The 21504-nt window shown below is 37.5% G+C and overlaps 1 pseudogene; it reads right to left on the reverse strand.

Annotated features, from left to right (window-relative positions):
- Positions 1-837: 837 nt before the first annotated feature.
- On the reverse strand, positions 838-9069 carry LOC135966218 (short transient receptor potential channel 6 pseudogene; annotated as a pseudogene).
- Between the last annotated feature and the right edge of the window lie 12435 nt (positions 9070-21504).

The following is a 21504-nucleotide window of genomic DNA, read 5'->3' on the forward strand; positions in this document are numbered from 1 at the left end:
TAGAACTATTATGTGATTCAACAATTCTACTCCTAACACATACCCAAGAGAAATAAAAACATGTCCACGTAAAAATTTATACATGAAGATTCATAGCAGCTTTATTTATAATAGTCAAAAAGTAGAAACAACCCAAATGTTCATAAACTAATAAATGGGTAAACAAAATGTGATATGTCCATAAAATGGAGCATTATTTAGTAATAAAAGGAAACAAAGCATTGATACATGCAGCTGCATAGATAAACTTTAAAAAATATTCTAAGGTTTACTGTGTCGGTTGCACAACTCTGTGAATATGCTACAAATCATTTAAGTGTACTTTTTAAGTAGGTGGATGTTATGGTATGTGAAGCATATCTCAATCAACCTCTTAGAAAAATGTAAATGGACAGCTACCGATCACAGAAAAATATAAATGGACAGCCACAGAGCACAAAACATCTTGGAAAGCCTCCAACATGAAAAACAGAAATAAACACAAACAATAAAAGTGAATTTGGGGGGAAAAAAGGAGGACTGCAGGAAATAGAAGAAAAGATCACCTAAAACATTTTGTTAGTATTCTTAGAAAGATACGAATCTGTAAAACAAAACCATGATGTTATCAGGAAATGAAAGAACAAGAAAGAGACCAAAAAGACAAAGAGCTATAAACCAACAGAGATAAGATAACAAAATTACAGGATCAAGTCAGGAATTTCAGGAATAAAATTTCTAGAAAGAAAAAGTAGAGGAAGTGAAGTGAAAAAAGATAAAACAGAAATAGCAAGAAAAATTCCTATGACAAGAGGACACGACCTTCTAGATTGAAAATCTTCATGGAACACTGAATAACAAACTTTAAAAGATTTATTTTAAAACATCATGAAATTTAAGAATACCCAAAATAAAATTATTAAAGATTTTTTAAACCCTAAGTATGTATAATCAGCATGACATCAGACTTTCCAGTGTAGCACCAAAGATATAAGACAATAAATTAATGTTTACATAATTCTGAGAAGAAAAAAAAACGTTAGGACAAAATTTCTATACTTGCCCCAAGTATCAATCAAATATGAGCATGAAAAATACATATTTGGTTGATAGTTGGACTGAGTGTAGAAATTTTCAGACATACTAAAACTCAGAATAATAATCACCCATGCACCCTTTCTTAGGAAACTACTGGAGAATATGCTTTAAAAAATGAGGAAATCAATTCAGAAAGAAGTTTTGTGATCCAGGAGACTGGGTCCCAATACAGGAAAACAGCAAACGGAAGGATCATAATGATAGCTCCACTCATGACTAGAAATTAATTCATGTCATTTGGAGCAGAAGAAAAGACAACTCAAGTCTGGAGATTCAGTGGGGATGTGAGGGAATGAAATCAATACATATCTAATGTGATAATTTCACAGGTATTTGACAAATCTCAGGAGGCAGTTGGATAGACACATGAGAAACTATCAAAAAATGGGAGGAAACTGAAGAGGTATAGTAGAAAGAAAATGTTTCAAACTTCAGTGCTTAACTCAACAGTAGTCCAGATTGCAGTCCTGTAGCAATATGCACATGGACTAAAAATTTAATTTTAGAAATTATGATAGAGCTGAATTAGGAGAATGGGGCAAGGGGAAGTGGTTAAGAAGTGCGAGATTTGTAAGACAGTTAAATAATTTCAATAATAAACATTGGCTAAAGTTGAAAAAAATCAAGATAGAGGAAATATATTTTTAAAGCAGGATGATGATAAAACCTAGAAGAAACGAAGAAATTGAAATGGGGAGATGTGGATTAACCAACTGCTGTTCTTTTAATACAAGTGTTTCAATACTACTTGGACTACTTGGATTTTTTTTAAAAAATCATGGCATGCTATAATTTGGATAAATTGTTTTTTTAATCCATTAAGGGTTCATAGCACTGAAAAAGCACTGTGTGGTAAAGACATAGGCTGTCAGAAAGTTTACAGAGTATAAAAAAGACATATTTCTTTTTTTATGAAGACCACCACCAAACCGAAAATAAAGCTGAAATAGTGTAAGTTTTAATTGTGAACCATCTTGGAAAAAAATCATTAACCACAGGATCTATAACTAATAGAACTTTCATAGACTGCCATCTGAGGACAGTAGTTCTATCTTTGCAAGAAAGACATTCCATGAGAAATAAGAATCCTCTTAATACTGACTCTCTGAGTAGGTTTTATAACTAAGAAAAGGCTTCCCATAAATAACCAATATATGTTGTAGAGAAGCCCAGGAAAAAAGAGAGGAATGCAAATGTTTATGTGCTAATCTCCAGGTAGAAAGGTGAGCAAGACAGAGTACAGAGTAGTCTGGGCCAGTTCCTTCTGGAGAACCAACTGAGAGTGTTGCCTTGGGCCATGTAGTAAAGATGGCAAGACACATCCATACAGAGACTGGCCTCATCTCCTCTGTATCTTGCATGGCCACTATCTGAAGATCAATAGAATTTCCTCTTCTAACCAAATGTGTGGGACCACCTACAACAACAATCATGTTCCATATTTTCTTTCCATGCCTTCATCATAAATCTCAGCATACAAACAATCAACTCTTCTACAAAATGAAGAATTCTGTAGTACAAACCCCATGCAGCTAAGCAGAGCATAGGGTAGCCAATAATCTGTCTTTCATGTGATCTAATACATTCATCTGGCTCTGCCACGAGCTGTATGTAGGCCAGCTCTGGGAGCTCTAGAACTTGAAGATGCCACATCCATTCTGCTTTAGCCACGGAGCTGCTCCTAGACTAGGAGAGGAGCTGTTCTTGTTCCTCCCGCCCTGTCTCATGGATGCCACTCTTTGAAGACACCTATCTACCTACCCTAGTCAGGGTCATATCTCATCATTTTCATGGTTCCCTGTGTTCTTAATCTCATTCACTTATTAACTTCTTTTTGTCAGAAGAATAAGCTTCCTACTTTCTGTGGCTCCTGGGTTCTCCCATAAGAAGCCCTCTGTTTACTGCCTTACTAGTACATGTCAAAACTCTTATATCCATACAACCTTGTAGTATGGCTCTAGTCTAAGGTAGAAAGAAAGGGGCATAACTGTAACATGCATGTAATTATCCAGCTAAGCAGAGCATAGGGTTGTTTGATATCTAGCATAGAAGACATAATTAAGAATTTTTTAAAAGTATACCTGTTTAGGATTGTGAATTGTATTCCCATTCACTCACTTCGCCAGATAATTGCTGAGTGCATTTTTATATGCAGATTTCGTGTGTTGTAAATCAAATAAGGCCCATAACGTCAATGAATTTATAAAGTGTGAGGAGAGATTGGACAAAGAAGAAAGATTAAAACAATAGAAAAAGAGTTAAAGTAAGCAGCATAAGAGAAGTGCTAAGTGTGGAGGTTTGCAGAGGAATAAATTATATCTGGCTGGAGAAGGTATGTACAGAGTTTATTAAATAATTTCATGCAGCATTTGTGAAGCGTCTGCTGTGTGCTGCACTAGGTACTATATTAAGGTCTGAGGAGACCAAGAGCATAAAGACAAAGTTATGCGCCAAGGATGAAAAAGCCTTGGGAGATCAACAATGAGGTGGCATTTTTTTCTCCTGGAAGTGGGAGTAAGGGTGAAACTGTCAGGTAAAGCCTCATATAGGATATTGGTTTTTGAACTCAGACCTAGACAACAAGTGGAGTACTGACTGGCGGAAATGCTGAGATAGAGCACTGTAGGTATATGTAACAGCAGGAGCAAATGTGCAATAGCAGGGAAAATAAACTATAATAGAAACTATTCCTAGATATCTAGAAATATTAACTATTCTAGATAATAGAAATTATCTAGAGTACTGGGTGTTTGTGGCAAATAGGGGCGAAACTCCAAAGACAGAGGATAGAATGCAGAGAAGCAGTATGAATGGAGCACCTATTTAGCTGTGTTGGAAAATGAGGAACCAATGCAAGAATTATTTGTTTAATTTAGTGATCAGCATAGTGTTTTGAAAAGATAAGCCTGGAATCAGTATATAGAGGATGCTTGAAAGTGAGGATCGAAAGGAAGCTATTTCTTGTTTCAGGGGTGAAGTAATGAAAGTCTGAACTAGCTGGTGCCATTAGGAAGTAAAAGATGGGTGTAGGCATTGAAGAAGCTACATCTACTTACATTGGTTGAAGTTGGGGAGAGTTGGAGAAGTGGAAATCTCTCAAGCAGGGTGGTCCTGGAGCCTTAGCAAATCATGCCAGGCCTTTTTCTTACAGATGCAAGGAATCAGGAAAGACTTGGACTTGAAAAACAGGTTGTATTTTATGATGTTAGACTCAGAACCTAATGTTAAGTGTGCTTGCAAGCACACGCACATGCCACACACAGACCATCATAAATTATACTCTTGGAACATAGTTGTTTTGGTATCGGACACACATAACACTGTTGGCTTTCATCCAAATACTGGCAAAAATCTCTCTAAGGGGTCACTGGATATCAGTAGCCTTTCCTGCCTTCTGGGAGACTGAAAAACTTGGTTACAAACACAGGCTGTGGAGACACAGAGCAGTTCAAACCCAAGGTTGGTCATTTACAAGTAACTGCATAATTTTAGGCAAATTACCCTCTCTTCTCTTGATTTCTACATTAATAATATGGGGATACTAATACCAAACACACTGACTTTTATGAGAATTAAATGAGCTATTACATGTGAATTGATTAGAATAGAATAATACCCAGCACATAGGAGGTGCCCAGTAAATGAAGGGGATTCTTACTGTCGTTATGGGTATTCTGTGGTAGAAAAGTCAATGCTGAATACTTAGCAACTGGCATATATTTTTAGGGAGAGGAGCAGAAAAAGTTTTAGTAGATAAAAATAATGTCACTTCCTTTTTAAAATGTCAGTAGAAGATTGAGACTTTTTTGTGTGATTAATAGCTCATTTCCTATGATTCTGGTGCAGTAATTCACATTCAAAGCTACAGACAAGTATAGAGAGATTTTGTGAAAACTTCCACTGGTTAAGGTAGCCTTAAGATCTGAAGGATACTTTGGCCTTTGGAAGTAGCACTATACAGATGTCTAGTCAGCTGTTATCTGCTTAGCATAGTTATCAAATACACCATTAAGTACATTATTTCATTTATTTTAATATGATGGACAAAATGTAGCAAAAACAAAAAATGTGCTTAATGCAAACTGGGAAGACTCATTCATTTTATACTGACTCATTATGACAAGGCCTTATTGGTTTGATAGTTTTGTGATTCCAGAGCACCATAATTCTGAACCAGATTCCCATCTTGTATGGCTCTGTTAGAGGTTTTGCCTGCAGAGGTTTTCTCTAGTCCTCTTTCTGAGTGTGTCTCCCTCTTATTTATTTATTTATTTATTTATTTATTTATTTATTTCTGTCTTTGTTTCCCTGTGTCTCTTTCTTACTCCCTCTTCTCACTTCACCACCTAAATTTCCTCATTATTTCCAAATAGTTTGGAAGTTCTAATTCTGTAAGCACTGCATTTTCTAGCTGCCTGCTAAAGACCTTTCTAAACTGCAATCCATATTTCCAGGTGAGCGATGAATGGGTGCTGGTGAACCACAGAGAATGAAGCAAAAAGTTGCAGTGAGTAGGAATCCTGCAGCCGCTTTCTTTTTTGGCACCCAACAAATGTTCTCAGTTTGATGGTTTTACTAATTTCTCTGCTTCATCTCTATTCTTACTTGTTCCTACTTTAAAAAAAAATTGTCTTCTCTTTCAAAATAGAAGATATGTTTTCTTAATATTCTAGCAATATACATTGTTGTTGTTGTGCTGATGTTGATAATAGTAATATTGCTATTAATATAATGTACCTTTTATTGCACACTTTTTGATTAATGATAGGTACCAACTGCCTACCACATTGAGAATGATACAAAGACTCCCAGGAAAAAAAGTAAGTCCTACAGAAGTTTTACTTAGCTATCCTAACTATTAGGCCTTTCCTGACCACCATTACAAGTATTAAACACACTTGTAATGGTTCAGGAGTAAATATCTTGAGGATTTCCTTAATTTTGCAGTGCAGCTTTCATATGATAATTATCCCATTTGTCAGAGCTAGCATAGATTAAAACTGGCTTTATTAATAAAAGCAATAGTAGCATAAAATAGATTTTTTAAGAAATCAAGATTATCAGTGTCATAGAAGGTGCAGATTACTAGAATTTCAGATATGTAAACGTGGTGAATAACATTTTAACAACTGATGTGGTTTCAATAACAGAAAATGAAGATAGCAAAATTTAAACAGGAGAGATAGCTGGCCTAGAGATATAAATTGGAAAGGTATTAGCATGCAGACAGGTATTGAAGCCACAAGAATAGATGAAAGAATCCAGTTAAAGTAAGTCTAAGGAGAAGAGAAGACAGATGTTGGGGTGATCAGACCCAACACCAGGTCGTGGGGGCAATGAAGTCCGGCAGAGTCAAAGGAATGAGAAAAGACAGTTTGAGAGAGAAAGTGGATCCAGGGGGCCAATGCTAAGTATGGAGGCTGCAAAGGCCCCAAGCTCTGGAAGCCCAGACTATCTATTGGTGATCAAACAAAGAAACAGCAGGTGAGAATGTGGGAGTCAAAAGGGCAAGCACACCATCTACAACTGTGACGGTTTAGGATTTCCTTTGAGGCATATGGAACATGTTCTGCTACTTGCAATAATGGAGAGCAGGTTCTTTTAACTCAAAATACAATCCATCCTGGGAGAGCAAGGAGCAAGGAGACAGCAAGTCTAGACACATTCCAGAGCCACGAGCCCTGGATTCTATTCAAGCCACGAGGGGTTTTATGCCCTGAGCTTAGATTATGGTGTGTCAGGGTAGCCTTCCACCCTTTAGCACAGAACTTGGTGTTCCAAAGACCACGAGGGGTTTTAGACTCTGGGTCCTGGACATGTTCCAAGACTCTTACATTATGTCAGACATGCAAGGCCTGCCTGAGCTTCTCTCCCAACACTCAGCTTTTCCCAACATGTCCCCCTTTTCTTTTTCATAAAACCACCACAGCTATCATTGCTTGTTCTTGATGGCGGCTTTCTCTTCAGAAGCGGCTTCCTCTTCAGAGGTGGCTTCTGCATCTGCAGACTAAAAGAAGACAGCACAAGCACACAACCATCAGAACAAAATTCACAAATGTAGAGCCTCCAATAGCCTTCAACTATAAATCTTTTGGATAGGATAGTAGTTTTTTAAGGATCTCAGTTACAATATAAATAGATGGTGATGTCTCCCATGGTCTATTTAGAGACACAGTGATCCAAACTGCTTCCCTGGCTTTAATTATCAAGATAATTTGATTTTTATCAAAGGTTGAATTATTGCAGGTAAACAAGTGACATTTGGGGCACATAATAAAGCATGTATTTATATCAAGAGTAACATTTCCTATTGCTAGCACAACTTTGAATCCAAAAGTTCCCGTTGGAGAGAAAAGAAAGAGCATTTTTATCCTTACCTCCTTCCCCTCTATTCCTTTTGTATTTGTCTTCTCAGAGTTTGATTGAACTTTGAGCTATAGCTAATTTCCATAATTCAAAATGTTCCTGTCTGTCCCTGCAAATCTCTGCTAGTCTTTGCTAGTCTCTACTTTTGTACCTCTTCTTACTTAGCTCTACTTACTTATATCTGTCTACTTACTTATATCTCTCTAATTATCTCCATCTCTATTTATCTCTATCTCTATTTATCTCTACATCTTCTTGGAAACATTTTTTATGACTCTGAGTAGAGCTAAAAAATCCACTCTTTAAGCTTCAGCAAGATACAAAGCAGGGACCACAGACCCAGCACCAGATTGAAGGGAACAGGAAGTCCTCTCCCGTCCCCAAAGTACGAAAACCAGAGTTTGACCCTTGAAAATTTCCACTCCACATCAGTGTCATCCTCAATTTCCTGGAATGAATTGTTGATAATGGCAATTAACATATTTAGCAAAACAATGACCACTGTGACATTATAGACTCCATAAAGAACATAACCAATGTTTTCAATGAATTTGTGGTTATAGTTTATGACCACTGATTTCACTTCAGAAAGTCCAAATATAGCCCAGAATAGTGTCTTAAAACTCTCTTGAACTGTTATGAAGGCTTCATTTTGTTTTGCACCAATGTAGTAGGAGTACAGGTTGAACATTCCAATCACAAAGGCCACAAACACCATAATGAATATGACCATGAACCTGAAGATGTCTTTGACTGCTCCTCCAAGCGACATCTGCAGAGGTCCAAAGCTTTCATTGGCTGGAAAATATAAGCTATCCCAGAGAAAATCAAAACCACAGCAACTGCACAAAGACCTTCAGACACCATCTGAGGATCAGAGGGATCCCACTCCTTCCCGGCCAAATCGTAGTATTTCACATTATCTCCCAATGTTACTTTTGTCAAGTACTTCAAAGTATCTTATGGGCTTTGGAAGCATGCCAGAATGCCCTGAATCTTGCAATGAATGATACTGAGAAAATTGCTAACATACCAAAATCAAGCATATTCCACAACTCAAACAAATATTCCTTGGGGCCTTGAGTCCAAATTTCTTTACATTCAGCCCATATCATGCCTCTGTGCTCATTAAATCTGTTTTTCTCTAGCAGAGGCAGGTTAACCATGGAACTGAAGCTTCAAGATGACTTTACTTGCCCAGGCTCCTTCTAAGTCCTCACTTTGCCTTCTTTTTCTCTAAAAGGGGCCCTCTGAATAAACAAGCCTCAGATTCCACTGAGTCTTACCCCATGCCTCACCCTCTTCATAATAAATGCCTTAAGAAATTCAAGTAAGCAGAATGTTTGCTTTCACTTTGTCCCATTGTTATCCTGGTTCTTCCGAGCACTCAGCTTTCCCACCAAGCTTCTTTCAGTCATCTTCAGGTGTCCTTTGACAATGCATCCTCCACTTTTACACATTCTAGCATTCCTTCACCAGGGTCTTTGTCATCCCACATTGGGCAGCCAGGAATGTTGGGGTGATCGGACCCAACACCAGGTTGTAGGGGCGACGAAGTCTGGCAGAGTCAAAGGAATGAGAAAAGACAGTTTGAGAGAGAAAGTTGGTCCAGGGGCCAATGCTAAGTATGGAGGCTGTGAAGGCCCCAAGCTCTGGAAGCCCAGACTATTTATTGGTGATCAAACAAAGAAACAGGGGTTGAGAATGTGGGAGTCAAAAGGGCAAGCACACCATCTACAGCTGTGACGGTTTAGGATTTCCTTTGAGGCGTATGGAACATGTTCTGCTACTTGAGATAACAGAGAGCAGGTTCTTTTAACTCAAGATACAATTGATCCTGGGAGAGCAAGGAGCAAGGAGCCAGGAAGTCTAGATACATTCCAGAGCCACGAGCCCTGGATTCTATTCAAGCCACGAGGGGTTTTATGTCCTGGGCTTAGACTATGGTGTGTCAGGGTAGCCTTCCACCCTTTAGCACAGAGCTTGGTGTTCCAAAGACCATGAGGGGTTTTAGACCCTGTACTCCAGACATGTTCCAAGACTCTTTTACATTATGTCAGGCATGCAAGCCCTGCCTCAGCTTCTCCCAACACTCAGCTTTTCCCAACAGAGAGATGAGGATGGAACCCCAGAGAATATTAATATTAAGGGATTTTCAAAGAACTAGTGAATAAGGCTGAGAAGGAGTAGTAGAGTCAGGAAGAAGCAGAGAGGACAACTACCAGAGTGTAAGTTACAAAGGAGGCAAGCCTGACATCACTTTTATGTCTCTTCCAACCTCAAATTATGGGAAGTTACAAAAAGAAATAAATCTTTAAAAAAATTGAAACTGGCAACTGACCTATGAATTAAAGATTTTAAAAAAACATTTCCACTGATTTAAGTATTGATGGGGATGGATTGGGAAGTAAGATGGCTGCCAAGATTCCTGTTCAGTGGTACACTTACCCTTTATAATCACCTCCCCTTGAGTGAGGTGGGACATGTGAAGAGGATAGGTCTTACTTCCACAATGCCATTAAATTGTTTTTGATAAAATATTTTGGGGATAATAGTTGTCTATTTTTAATTTTTATGGATATACAATAAATAGTTGTAGTATTTATGGGATACATGTAATATTTTGATACAAGCATACAATGTGTAGGGGTCAAATCAGGGTAATTGGGATAGCTATCACTTTAAACACTTATCATTTCTTAGTGTTAGAAACATTATAATTCCATGCTTCTAGTTATTTTGAAATTCCCAATATATTATTGTTAACTACATTGTCCTATTCTGCTACCAAACATGAGATCTTATTCCTTCTGTCTGTATTTTTGTACCCACTAACCAACCTCTCCCCTCCTACACCCAATTACTCTTCCCAGTCTCCGGTAACCATCATTCTACTCTCTGCATCCACGAGATCAACCTTTTTAGCTATCACGTATGAGTGAGAACATACAATATTTGTCTTTCTGTGCCTGGCAACAATTAAGTCTATTGTCAATTAATGTTACATCTGATTTACACAAATGGGTAAACAATTTTTATAGAGAAAAAATCTTGAGATATAGTATACAATTATCCTGACTTATAATATACCAAGAATAACAAGTGAAAAGATTCAGTAAGTCTGGAGTAGGGTATAGAGAGCTTTACTGCTGTAACACTTTATAAGTAAGTCTTATGTGCATCCCCAATTGAGAACTACTGGGCTAGAAATACTACATTAAAATTAAAAGAGCAAGGCTTCACCCAAGTAAAATTTAAAATAATTACTAATATATTACTGATAATGCAGTAGTTGCCAGAAATCATCAGCTCATTAGACAGGCAAAGCACTGCCAGGATTCATAAGCATAGGAAAACCTGACACAATTATTTCTTAGAGTTTTTATCAGTGTTATTCCTGAGGGTTAAAATATATTGTGGACAGTGAAAATATTGACAAATACCAGGGGTTCACCATAAAACATACAATTTCTGATAAATTCATATTAATACAATTTTACCTATACAATGTTAGCACAGAGATGGCTAAATGACTCTTTTGATTTGACAACTTTTCCTATGCAACTCATCAAACAAATCTAGTTAATTTCCAGCATCTCTCTTTTTATAAAGTAAAAGAAACAATATTTGTAATTTTCCAGGGGCTATCTGGGGAATCTCAAAGATAGTTTTAGGTATAAAAGATGGCCTGAATGTTTTGTGGGCTTTTTTCCCTATATTTAGGATCCCATTTTTAGAAAGTTAAAAATTTTTTAAATGTCAGAGGAAATTTGGACAGTTGGTTAAGATAGAATCATAGGTGTCTTAGAAACAATACTTGGTTGTCTGTTTCATCACAGCAACACTAAAATGTATGTAAAAAATAAACATGGATGGTAACAAAATTGACAACCTTAGCTCTTTCAAAAGTAAGACTGAGGGCAGAGCAGGATGGCCAATAGAAGTCTCCAAAGGTCATCCTCGCAGCAGAAACACCATATTTGACAACTATCCATACACAGAAAAAGAACCTTCATAAGAAGAAAAAATCAGGTGAGCAATCACAGTACCTGGTTTTAAACTTCCTATCACTGAGAGAGACACTAAATAGAGTAGAAAAGACAGTCTTAAATTGCCTAAATTACCCCTCCGCTCTCCCCCTGCAGCAGTCTTACAGCACGGAGAAGAGAATCTGTGCATTTGGGGGATGGAGAGTGCAGTGACTGTGGGGCTTTGCATTAGAAATCAGTGATGCCAACACCAGGCAGGACTCAGCCAATGTCCAGAGAGGGAGTATTTAGACTAGCCATAGCCAGAGGGGAATCATCCATCCCAGGGGTTGGGACTTGAGTTTTGACAGGCCTCCCCACCATGGGCTACTGTGCTCTGGGGTTCTGTATAAAGTTGAAAGGTGTCTAGGCCACTAGTCCTAGTGCTGTGCTAGGTTTGGAGCCATTGGAATTGGAGGGCACTCAACCTAGTGAGACACAGGCCAGGGTGGCTAAGGGAGTGCTTGCATCATTGCTCCCCCAACCCCAGGCAGCACAGCTTACAGCTCTTAAAGAAACCCCTTCTTTATGCTTGAGGAGAGGAGGGATAAGAGTAAAGAGGACTTTGTTTTGAAACTTTGATACCAGCTCAGCCATGGTAGGAAAAGACACCAGTTAGAGTCAAGAGTGCCCCACTAGGGGGCCAAGCTCCCGGATGACATTTCTAGGCATATCCTGGGCTGGGAGGGAGTTCACCATCTTGAAGAAGAAACCAGTCCTGCCAGGATTCATTGCCTGCTGACTAAAGAGCCCTTCAGCTCTGAATGATCAGCAGTGGTAACCAGGTAGTACATGCTGTGGACCTTGGGTGAGACTCTGAGACATGCTGGTTTCAGGTATGACCTAGCACATTCACAGTTCTGGTGACTACAAGGAGACATTCCTTCTGCTTGAGAAAAGTATGAACTCAGCCATAGTGGGGAAGAGCACCAAGCGGGCTCTTGGGGTCCCCAGTTCCAGGCCTTGGCTCTTTTATGGAATTTCTGGACATATTCTGTGCCAAAGGAGGGTCCACTTCCCTGAAGGATGAGTCACAGGCCTGGCAGCATTCACCACAATATGACAGAATAGCCCTTGGGCCTTAAGTGAACATTGGCAGTACCCTGGAAGTACTCCCTGTGGGCCTGAGGTGGCGGTGCACACAGGGAAACATCCCTCTGCCTGGGGTAAGGGTAGGACAGAGTGGAAAGGACTTTGTCTTGTAGTTTCAGTGCCAGTTTAGCTGCAGTAATAATAGAGCGCCAGGTAGATTTCTAAAGTTTCCAGCTCCAGGCTGGCTCCAAGATGGCATCTCTGAACCCACCTAAGACTCGAGGGAACTTACTGTCACTCCAAAGAGAAGAACACAATTCTGGCTGCTCCACCATCTGCTAAGTGTAGCGCCCTAGGGCCTTAAATGAACATAGGTGGTAGCAAGGTAGTGGTTTCACAGTACCTTGGATGAGACCCAGTTCTGTATTGGCTTCAGGTCTAACTCAGTGCAGTCCCACTGGTAGTGGCTACAGCGGTGCTTGTGTCACACATCCCCCAGCTCTATGCAGCCCAGCACAGAAAGAAAGGCTTTCTTTGTGTGAGAGAGGTAAGGAAAAAGAACAAGAGTCTCTGTCTTGTAATTTACAAAATTCTTCTAGATCTTATCCAAGACCACAAAGCTGGTACCTCTATGAGTCTGCAAGAACCACAGCATTACTGGGCTTGGGGTGACCCCTAATGCAGATATGGCTGCAGTGACCAATAACTTAGATCACAATACCCAAATCCCTTTGAATATCTGAAAAGCTTTCCCAAGAGGTATGAGTACAAACAAGCCCAGACTGAGAAGACTGCAATAAATACCTAACTCTTCAATGCCCAGACACTGACAAACATTCAAAACATCAAGAACATACAAGAAAACATGACCTCACCAAATGAATTAAATAAGCCACCAGGGGCCAGTTCCGAAGAAACAGATATTTGACCTTTTAGATAGAATTTAAAATATCTGTTTTGAGGAAGCTCAAAGAAATTCAAGATAACATGGAGAAGGAATTCAGAATCCTGTAAGACAAATGTAATAAAGATATTAAATTATTTAAAATAATCAAGCAGGAATTCTGGAGTTAAAAATGCAATTGACATACTGAAGAATGCATCAGAGTCTCTAGCAGAATTGATCAAGCAGAAGAAAGAGTTAGTGAGCTCGAAGATAGGCTATTCAAAAATACACAGAGGAAACAAAAGAAAAAAGAATAAAGAATGCAGCACAACTACAAGATCTAGAAAGTAGCCTCAAAAGTGAAAATCTAAGAGTTATTAGCCTTAAATACAAAGTAAAGAGAGAGATAGAGGTAGAAAGTTTATTCAAATAACAACTTCCCCGAACTAGAGAAAGATGTCAATATCCAAGTATGAGAAGGTTATAGAATGCCAAGAAGATTTAACCTCAAGAAAAGACTATCTCAAGGCATTTAATAATCAAACTCTTAAAGATCAAGGATAAAGAAAAGATCCTAAAAGCAGGAAGAGAAGAGAAACAAATAACATACAACAGAGCTCCAAAACACCTGGCAGTAGACTTTTCGGTGGAAACCTTTCAGGTCAGGAGACAGTGGCATGACATACTTAAAGTGCTGAAGGAAAAACACTTTTATCCTAGAATACTATGTCCAGTGAAAGTAGTCTTTAAACATCAGGAGAGATAAAGACCTCCAGACAAACAAAAGCTGAGGGATTTCATCAACACAAGACCTGTACTATAAGAAATGCTAAAGAGATTTATTTAATCTGAATGAAAAAGATGTTAACGAGCAACAAGAAATCATCTGAAGGTACAAAACTCACTAGTAGTAGTATACAGAAAAACATAAAATATTATAACACTGTAATTGTGGTGGGTATACTACTCATATCTTAAGTAGAAAGGTGAAAAAAAACGAACCAACTAAAATAATAACTACAATAAATTCAAGAAATAGAGATATAAATAGAATAAGATACAAATAGAAACAACAAAAAGGTAAAAAGCAGAAAGATGAAATTAAAGTTTAGAATTGTATTAGTTTTCTTCTTGCTTATTTGTTACTTTGTTTATGTAATCAGTGTGAAGTTGTCATCTGTTTAAAATAAAGAGTTACAGATATTATTCCCAAGCCTCATGGTAACCTCAAATCTAAGCTCATACAACAGATACACGAAAAATAAAAAGCAAGAAATTAAAACATACCACCAGAGAAAAATCACCTTCACCAAAAGGAAGGCAGGAAGGAAGGAAAGAGGAAAGAGAAAACCATAAGACAACCAGAAAACAAATAACAAAATGGCCAGAAGTCCTTACTTATCAATAATACATTAAATGTAAATGGACTAAACTCTCCAATCAAACAACATGGAGTGGCTAAATAAATTTAGAAAACAAGACCCAGTGATCTGTTACCAACAATAAACACATGTAACCTGTAAAAACACACAAGACTGAAAATAAAGGGATGAAAAAAGATGTTCCATGCCAGTGGAAACCAAAAAAGAACAGGAATAGCTATACTTATATTAGAAAAATAGAGTTTAAGACAAAATCTCTAAAAAGAGACAAAGAAGACCATTACATAACGATAAAGGGATTAATTCAGCAAGAGGATATAACAATTATAAACATTTATGCACCCAACACCGGAGCACTCAGATATATAAAACAAATGTTATTAGAGCTAAAGAGAGAGAGAGACCCCAATAAATTAATAACTGAAGACTTCAACACCCTACTTTCAGCATTGAGCAAATCATTCAGACAGAAAATGAACAAAGAAACATCAGGTTTAATCTGCATTATAGACCAAATGATCCTAATAGATATTATAGAACATTTTATCCAGTGGCTGCAGAATACACATTCTTCTCCTCAACACATGGATCATTCTCAAGGATAGACCATATGTGAGGCCAGAAAACAAATATTTAAACATTCTTTAAAATTGAAATAATATCAAATATTTTCTCTGACCCTAACGGAATAAAACTACAAATTAATAAGAATAATCTTGGAAACTATACAAACACATGGAAAATAAACAATATATTCCTGAGTGACCAGTGAGTCACTGAAAAGATTAAGAAGGAAATGGAAAATTTTCTTGAAACAAATGATAATGGAAACACAAAGTACCAAAACCTATGGAATAAGATATAATGAAAGCAATACTAAGAGGAGAGTGTACAGCTATAAGTACCAACATCAAAAAAGAAGAAAAACTTCAAACAAACAACTTAACGATGCTTCTTAAAGAAATAGAAAAGCAAGAGTAAACCAAACCCAAAGTTAGTAGAGGAAAAGAAATAATAAAGGTCAAGGCAAAAATAATATGAAATTAAAGAAAACAATACAAAAGATCAGTGGAGTGAAAAGATGGTTTTTTGAAAAGGTAAATAAATTTGGCAAATCTCTAGCCAGACTGAGAAAAAAAGAGAGAAGACCAAAATTTTTAAAAATCAGACATAAAAAGGGAGACATTACCATTAGATATCACAGAAATTTGAAAGCTCATTAGAGGCTCCTAAGAGCAACTATATACCAATAAATTGGAAAACTTAGAAGAAATGGATAAACTCTTAGACACATACAGCCTACCAAGATTGAACCATGAAGAAATCCAAAACCTGAATGGACCAATAACAAGTAACAACATCAAAGCCTTAACAAAAAGTTTCCCAGCAAAGAAAAAGTCCAGGATGGCTTCACTGCTGAATATTACCAAACATTTAAATAAGAAGTAATATCAATCCTACTCAAACTATTCTGAAAAATAGAAGTGAAGGGAATACTTCCAAACTCATCCTATGAGGCCAGTATTAACTTCATACTGAAACCAGACAAAAATATATGAAACAAAGAACACTACAGGCCCATATCTCTGGTAAACATTGATGCAAAATTCTTCAACAAAATACTAACAAACCGAATTCAACAACACACTAAAAAGATCATTCATCATGGCCAACTGAGATTTATGCCAGGGATGCATGGATGGTTCAATGTATGCTAGTTAATCAATGTGATACATCATAACAACAGAATGAAGAATGAAAGAATATGATCCTTTTAACTGATGCTGAAACAGTATTTGATAAAATTCAACATCACTTCATGATAAAACCCTCAAAAAACTGGGGATAGAAGGAACATACCTCAACATGATAAGAGCCATATATGACAGATCCACAGCTAGTATCATAATGAGGAAAAATTAAAAGCCTTTCCTCTAAGATCTGCAACATGACAAGGATGCCTACTTGTCATCACTGTTATTCAACATAGTGCTGAAAGTGCTAGCTAGAGCCATTGGACAAGAGAAAGAAATAAAAGACATCCAAATTGGAAATAAAGAAGTCAAATTACCCCTGTTTGCAGATAATATGATCTTATATTTGGAAAAACCTAAAGACTCCACCAAAAAACTATTAGAACTGATAAATTCTATAAAGTTGCAGGATACAAAATTAAAATACAAAAATCAGTAATAATTTTATATGCCAACAGCAAACAATCTGAAAAAGGAATCAAGAAAGTAATCCCATCTAAAATAGCTACAAATAAAATTAAATACCCAGGAAGTAACTTAACCCAAAAAGTGAAATATGTTTACAATGAAAATTAAAATATTGATGAAAGAAATTGAAGAAGACATAAAAAAATTGAAAGATATTCCATGTTCATGAATTGGAAAAATCAACATTGTTAAAATGTCTATTCTACTCAAAGCAATCCATGGATTCAATGCAATCCCTATCAAAACACCAATGACATTCTTCACAGAAACAGAAAAATACAATCCTAAAATTTATATGAAATGTTGAAAGACCCAGAATAGTCAATGTTATGAGCAAAAAGAACAACAGTCTTTGTTTTGGAGGAATCATTACCTGACTTCAAGTTATACTAAAGAGCTACAGTAACCAAAACGGCATGGTACTAGCATAAAAACAGACACATAGATGAATGGAACAGAATAGAGAACTCAAAAACAAATCCATGCATATACAATGAACTATTTTTTTGACAAAGTTGCCAAAAACATTCATTGGGTCAAGGACAGTCTCATTAATAAACGGTGCTGGGAAAACTGAATATCCATATGTAGAAGAATGAAACTAGACCACTGTCTCCTACCATACACAAAAATCAAGCCAAAATGGATGAAAGACTTAATTAAATCTAAGACCTCAAACTATGAAACTACTGCAAGAAAACTTAGGGGAAACTCCCCAGGACATTGGTCAGGGCAAAGATTTTTTCAGTGATACCCTACAAGCACAGGCAACCAAAGTAAAAATGGACTAATGGGATCACATGAAGTTAAAAAGCTTCTGCACAGCAAAGGAAACAATCAATCAAGTGAAGAGACAATCACAGAATGGGTGAAAATATTTGCAAACTATCTGTCTGACAAGCGATTAATAACCAGAATATATAAGGAGCTCAAACAACTCTTTAGGGGAAAAAAATCTAATAATTCAATTTAAAGTGGGCTGAAAATCTGAATAGACATTTTTCAAAAGAAGACATACAAATGGCAAACAGGTACATGGAAAGATACTCAATATCATTGATCATCAGAGAAATGCAGATCAAAACTACATTGAAATATCATCTCTCCCCAGTTAAAAAGGTTTATTATCCAAAAGGCAGGCAATAGGAAATGCCAGCAAGGATGTGAAGAAACAGTGTACCCTTGTACACTGTTGATAGGAATGTAAATTAGTACAACCACTGAGGAGAACATTTTAAAGGTTCTTCAAAAAACAAGAATAGAACTACCATATGATCCAGCCATCCCACAGCTAGCTATATACCCAAAAGCAAGCAAATCAAAGCAATATCGAAGAGATATCTGCACTCCCATGTTTATTGCAGCTCTATTCACAATAGCCAAGATTTGAAAGCCCTAAGTGTCCATCAACAGATGAATAAAGAAAACATGGTGCATATACACAATGGAGTACTATTCAGTCAAAAAAGAATGAGATCTGTCATTTGCAACAACATGGATGAAGCTGGATGTCTTTATGTTAAGTGAAACAAGCCAGGCACAGAAAGACAAACTTCACATGTTCTCACTTATTTGTGGGAGCTAAAAATTAAAACAATTGAACTCATGGAGGTAGAGAGTCGAATGATGGTTACCACAGCTTGATGGTGTAATGGGGAGATAAGAAATGAGGATGGTTAATGGGTACAAAAAATAGATAGAGTGAATATGATCTAGTATTTCATAGCACAACAGGGTCACTAATAGTCAATAATAATTTAGTTGTACATTTAAAATTAGCTAAAGGTATAATTGGATTGATTGTAGCACAAAGGATAAATGCTTGAGGTGATAGAGACCCCATTTATCCTGATGTGATTGTTACACCTTGTCTGTTTGTATCAAAATATCCCATATATCCCATAAATACATACACCTGCTATGTACCCACAAAAAATAAAAAATGAAAAGGTATAAGACTGCCGAACTTTTGTTCTTTGCCTTGCCGCCCCACAAATAATTAAGGATTCAGATAGGAGAAGACTGTTGGGAGGATGAGTCAGAGGACAGAAAACTAAGAACAGTTTGGGGAATAAAGAAGAAGACAGATGACCACAAGGACAAGCAGTCTGGGCAGTGACCCAGCATGACATGGATATGAGGCTGAATAGGATCAGTGAAATGCAAAGTTCCAAATAGAACTCTGGTGTCACATTCCTCTGGTACAAGAGCCGACTGTGGAATCAGGGTGTCAGATATTTGAGGACCTGGATAGTTGCAGCCAACTCACAGCGTTCTTGAAATAGATCATGGTTGAAAGAGGTTGTGTTATTAATTCTTAATATGTTTATATGAGAAAACTTAATTCACAATTTCCTAAAAAAAATTCTTAGGACCATTTATATCTATTTTAAAATTTTGTCCCAACTTACACCATTTGTTTGTAATAATACATGTTTGTTTATTTTTGTAGCAATTTCTGAGGATTTGTTTGTGTTATTGATCTTTTTTATCTGTTCTGGTTGAATTAAATAAGTAATAGAAGCGAGAAAAATTATTTGTGTTACATGAGTACTCTAAGAGAAGAAAGTATACATCTTTAGGTTACGAAGAAACCCTTTCTAGAGTATCAACCTGATAACCTTAGATAGAAAACGTGATTTTTGGCTCTTAAACTCAGCAAATCAGGCTGCAACTGTACTCTGCCAAAACCTCAAGAACAAAATGAAAAAAGAATCATCACTGAATGTTTCCATAGATTGGGATATTCAGCATTATGTGTTTGAAACATCTGCACAAGTAATGGACTTTTTCAACTAGATGTTTTGGCATTATGACATCCTTTGGAATCTTTTCTTCTCCAGGGCTAGTAAGCAAATACACACACACAAACACATAAACACACACGGATGATTCAGGGCTTGATGTGAGAAAGACAGTGGGGGCTGCAATCTCATTTCTTTTATCACTGACTGCTGTGATCTGAATGTCTGTGTCCCCACAAAATGTATATGTTGAAATAATCACTCCCAAGGTGATGGTATCAGGAAGTAGGGCCTTTGTTCATGAGATAAAAGCATTCATGAATGTGCTTAGTGCCCTTATAATAGAGGCTCCCAAGAGATCACTCACCCTTCTGCCCTGTAGGACACAGTGAAAGGATGACTATCTAAGGAGCAGACCCTCTTCAGACACCACATACGCTGACACCTTAATCTAGAATAGGACCTCCCAGCCATCATAACTGTGAGAAATAAATTTCTGTTGTTTATAAGCCACCCAGTCTGAAGCATTTTGTTATTGCCACCCATGCTAGAAAAAGCCTACATTGCCACAAACAGTTAAAGGTAATTCTGAAAAAAAAGAGGACAGTTGTAGAGAAGGCCTTAATCATTTTAGAGAATACCTAAATAATCCTGAACAGAATTTGGTACAAGTATGGATGGCAAAGGCCTTTCTGAGGAGGCCTCAGATGGAAATGAGGAACACGTTATTGGACAATGGAGGAAAGGTCATCTTTGCTCTAAAGAGGCAAAGGACTTGGCTGAATTGTGTTCATGTCCTAGTGTTTTATGAAAAGTAAAACTTGTGAATGATGAAACAATATTTGGATGAGGAAAAGTCTAAGCAAAGTGTTGAGGGTGTGCCTTGTATTCTCTTGACTGTTTGTGGTAAATGTGAGAAAAGAAAAAGGATGTAAAGATAAAATTGTTAAAAGAAAAGTAGAACTTAAAGATCTGGAACATTACCAGACTATTCATACTGAAAAGAATAAAAGAGCTTATTCCAAAGAAAACACAAAGAGTGTAGCCAAATGAACAAGAAGATTATTCAGTTATCTAAACAGAAGCCAGGACCTGTTGTTCAATTAATAGAAGAATGATTCTGTAGGCAATTCAGAAATCCTCAGGCTGCTCCTCCCATTACAAGCCAAGAGTATAAGAGCCCAGAGTCACTACAGAGACCCTCTGTTGGGGCAATGCCCAGTGGAGCCATGGGTGCAGGGCTGCCCCTGCAACCCCAGACTGGTAAAACCAATGGGAAGTGATTCCAGCACCAGAGAGCCTCAGGCATGTGACCCAAGACACACAGCTGCTGAGGAGGTGAAGCCACCACTGAGAACTGCATGAGGGCAGGGGCCCAGACACAGAGCTGCTGCAGGGGTGGGGCTGCCCAAACCCTTGGGGCAGGGCTGCAGCTGGAGTGCACCCAGAAGGTGGAATCACAGCTTCAATGTACCTGGAAGAAAGAGTGTGAGTCCAAGAAGATTATTCTTGAGCCTTAAGGTTTGGAATTTGCTCAAGACTTATCACTCCTTCCTTCTTCCCTATCTGCCCTATTTCTCACTTTTGCAATGGGAATGTCTGTCCTGTGCTTGTCCTACTATTGTATTTTGGAAGTACATAACATGTTTCATTTGATTTCACAGGTTCATGGCTGAAGAAAATTCTGCCTCAGGATAATCATACCCTGAGGCTGTCTCACCCATATCTGATTTAGATACTATTTAAATGAGACTTTGCACTTTTTTT

Source organism: Macaca fascicularis, chromosome 11 (genome assembly GCF_037993035.2).
Source record: "Macaca fascicularis isolate 582-1 chromosome 11, T2T-MFA8v1.1".
Taxonomy (NCBI): domain Eukaryota; kingdom Metazoa; phylum Chordata; class Mammalia; order Primates; family Cercopithecidae; genus Macaca; species Macaca fascicularis.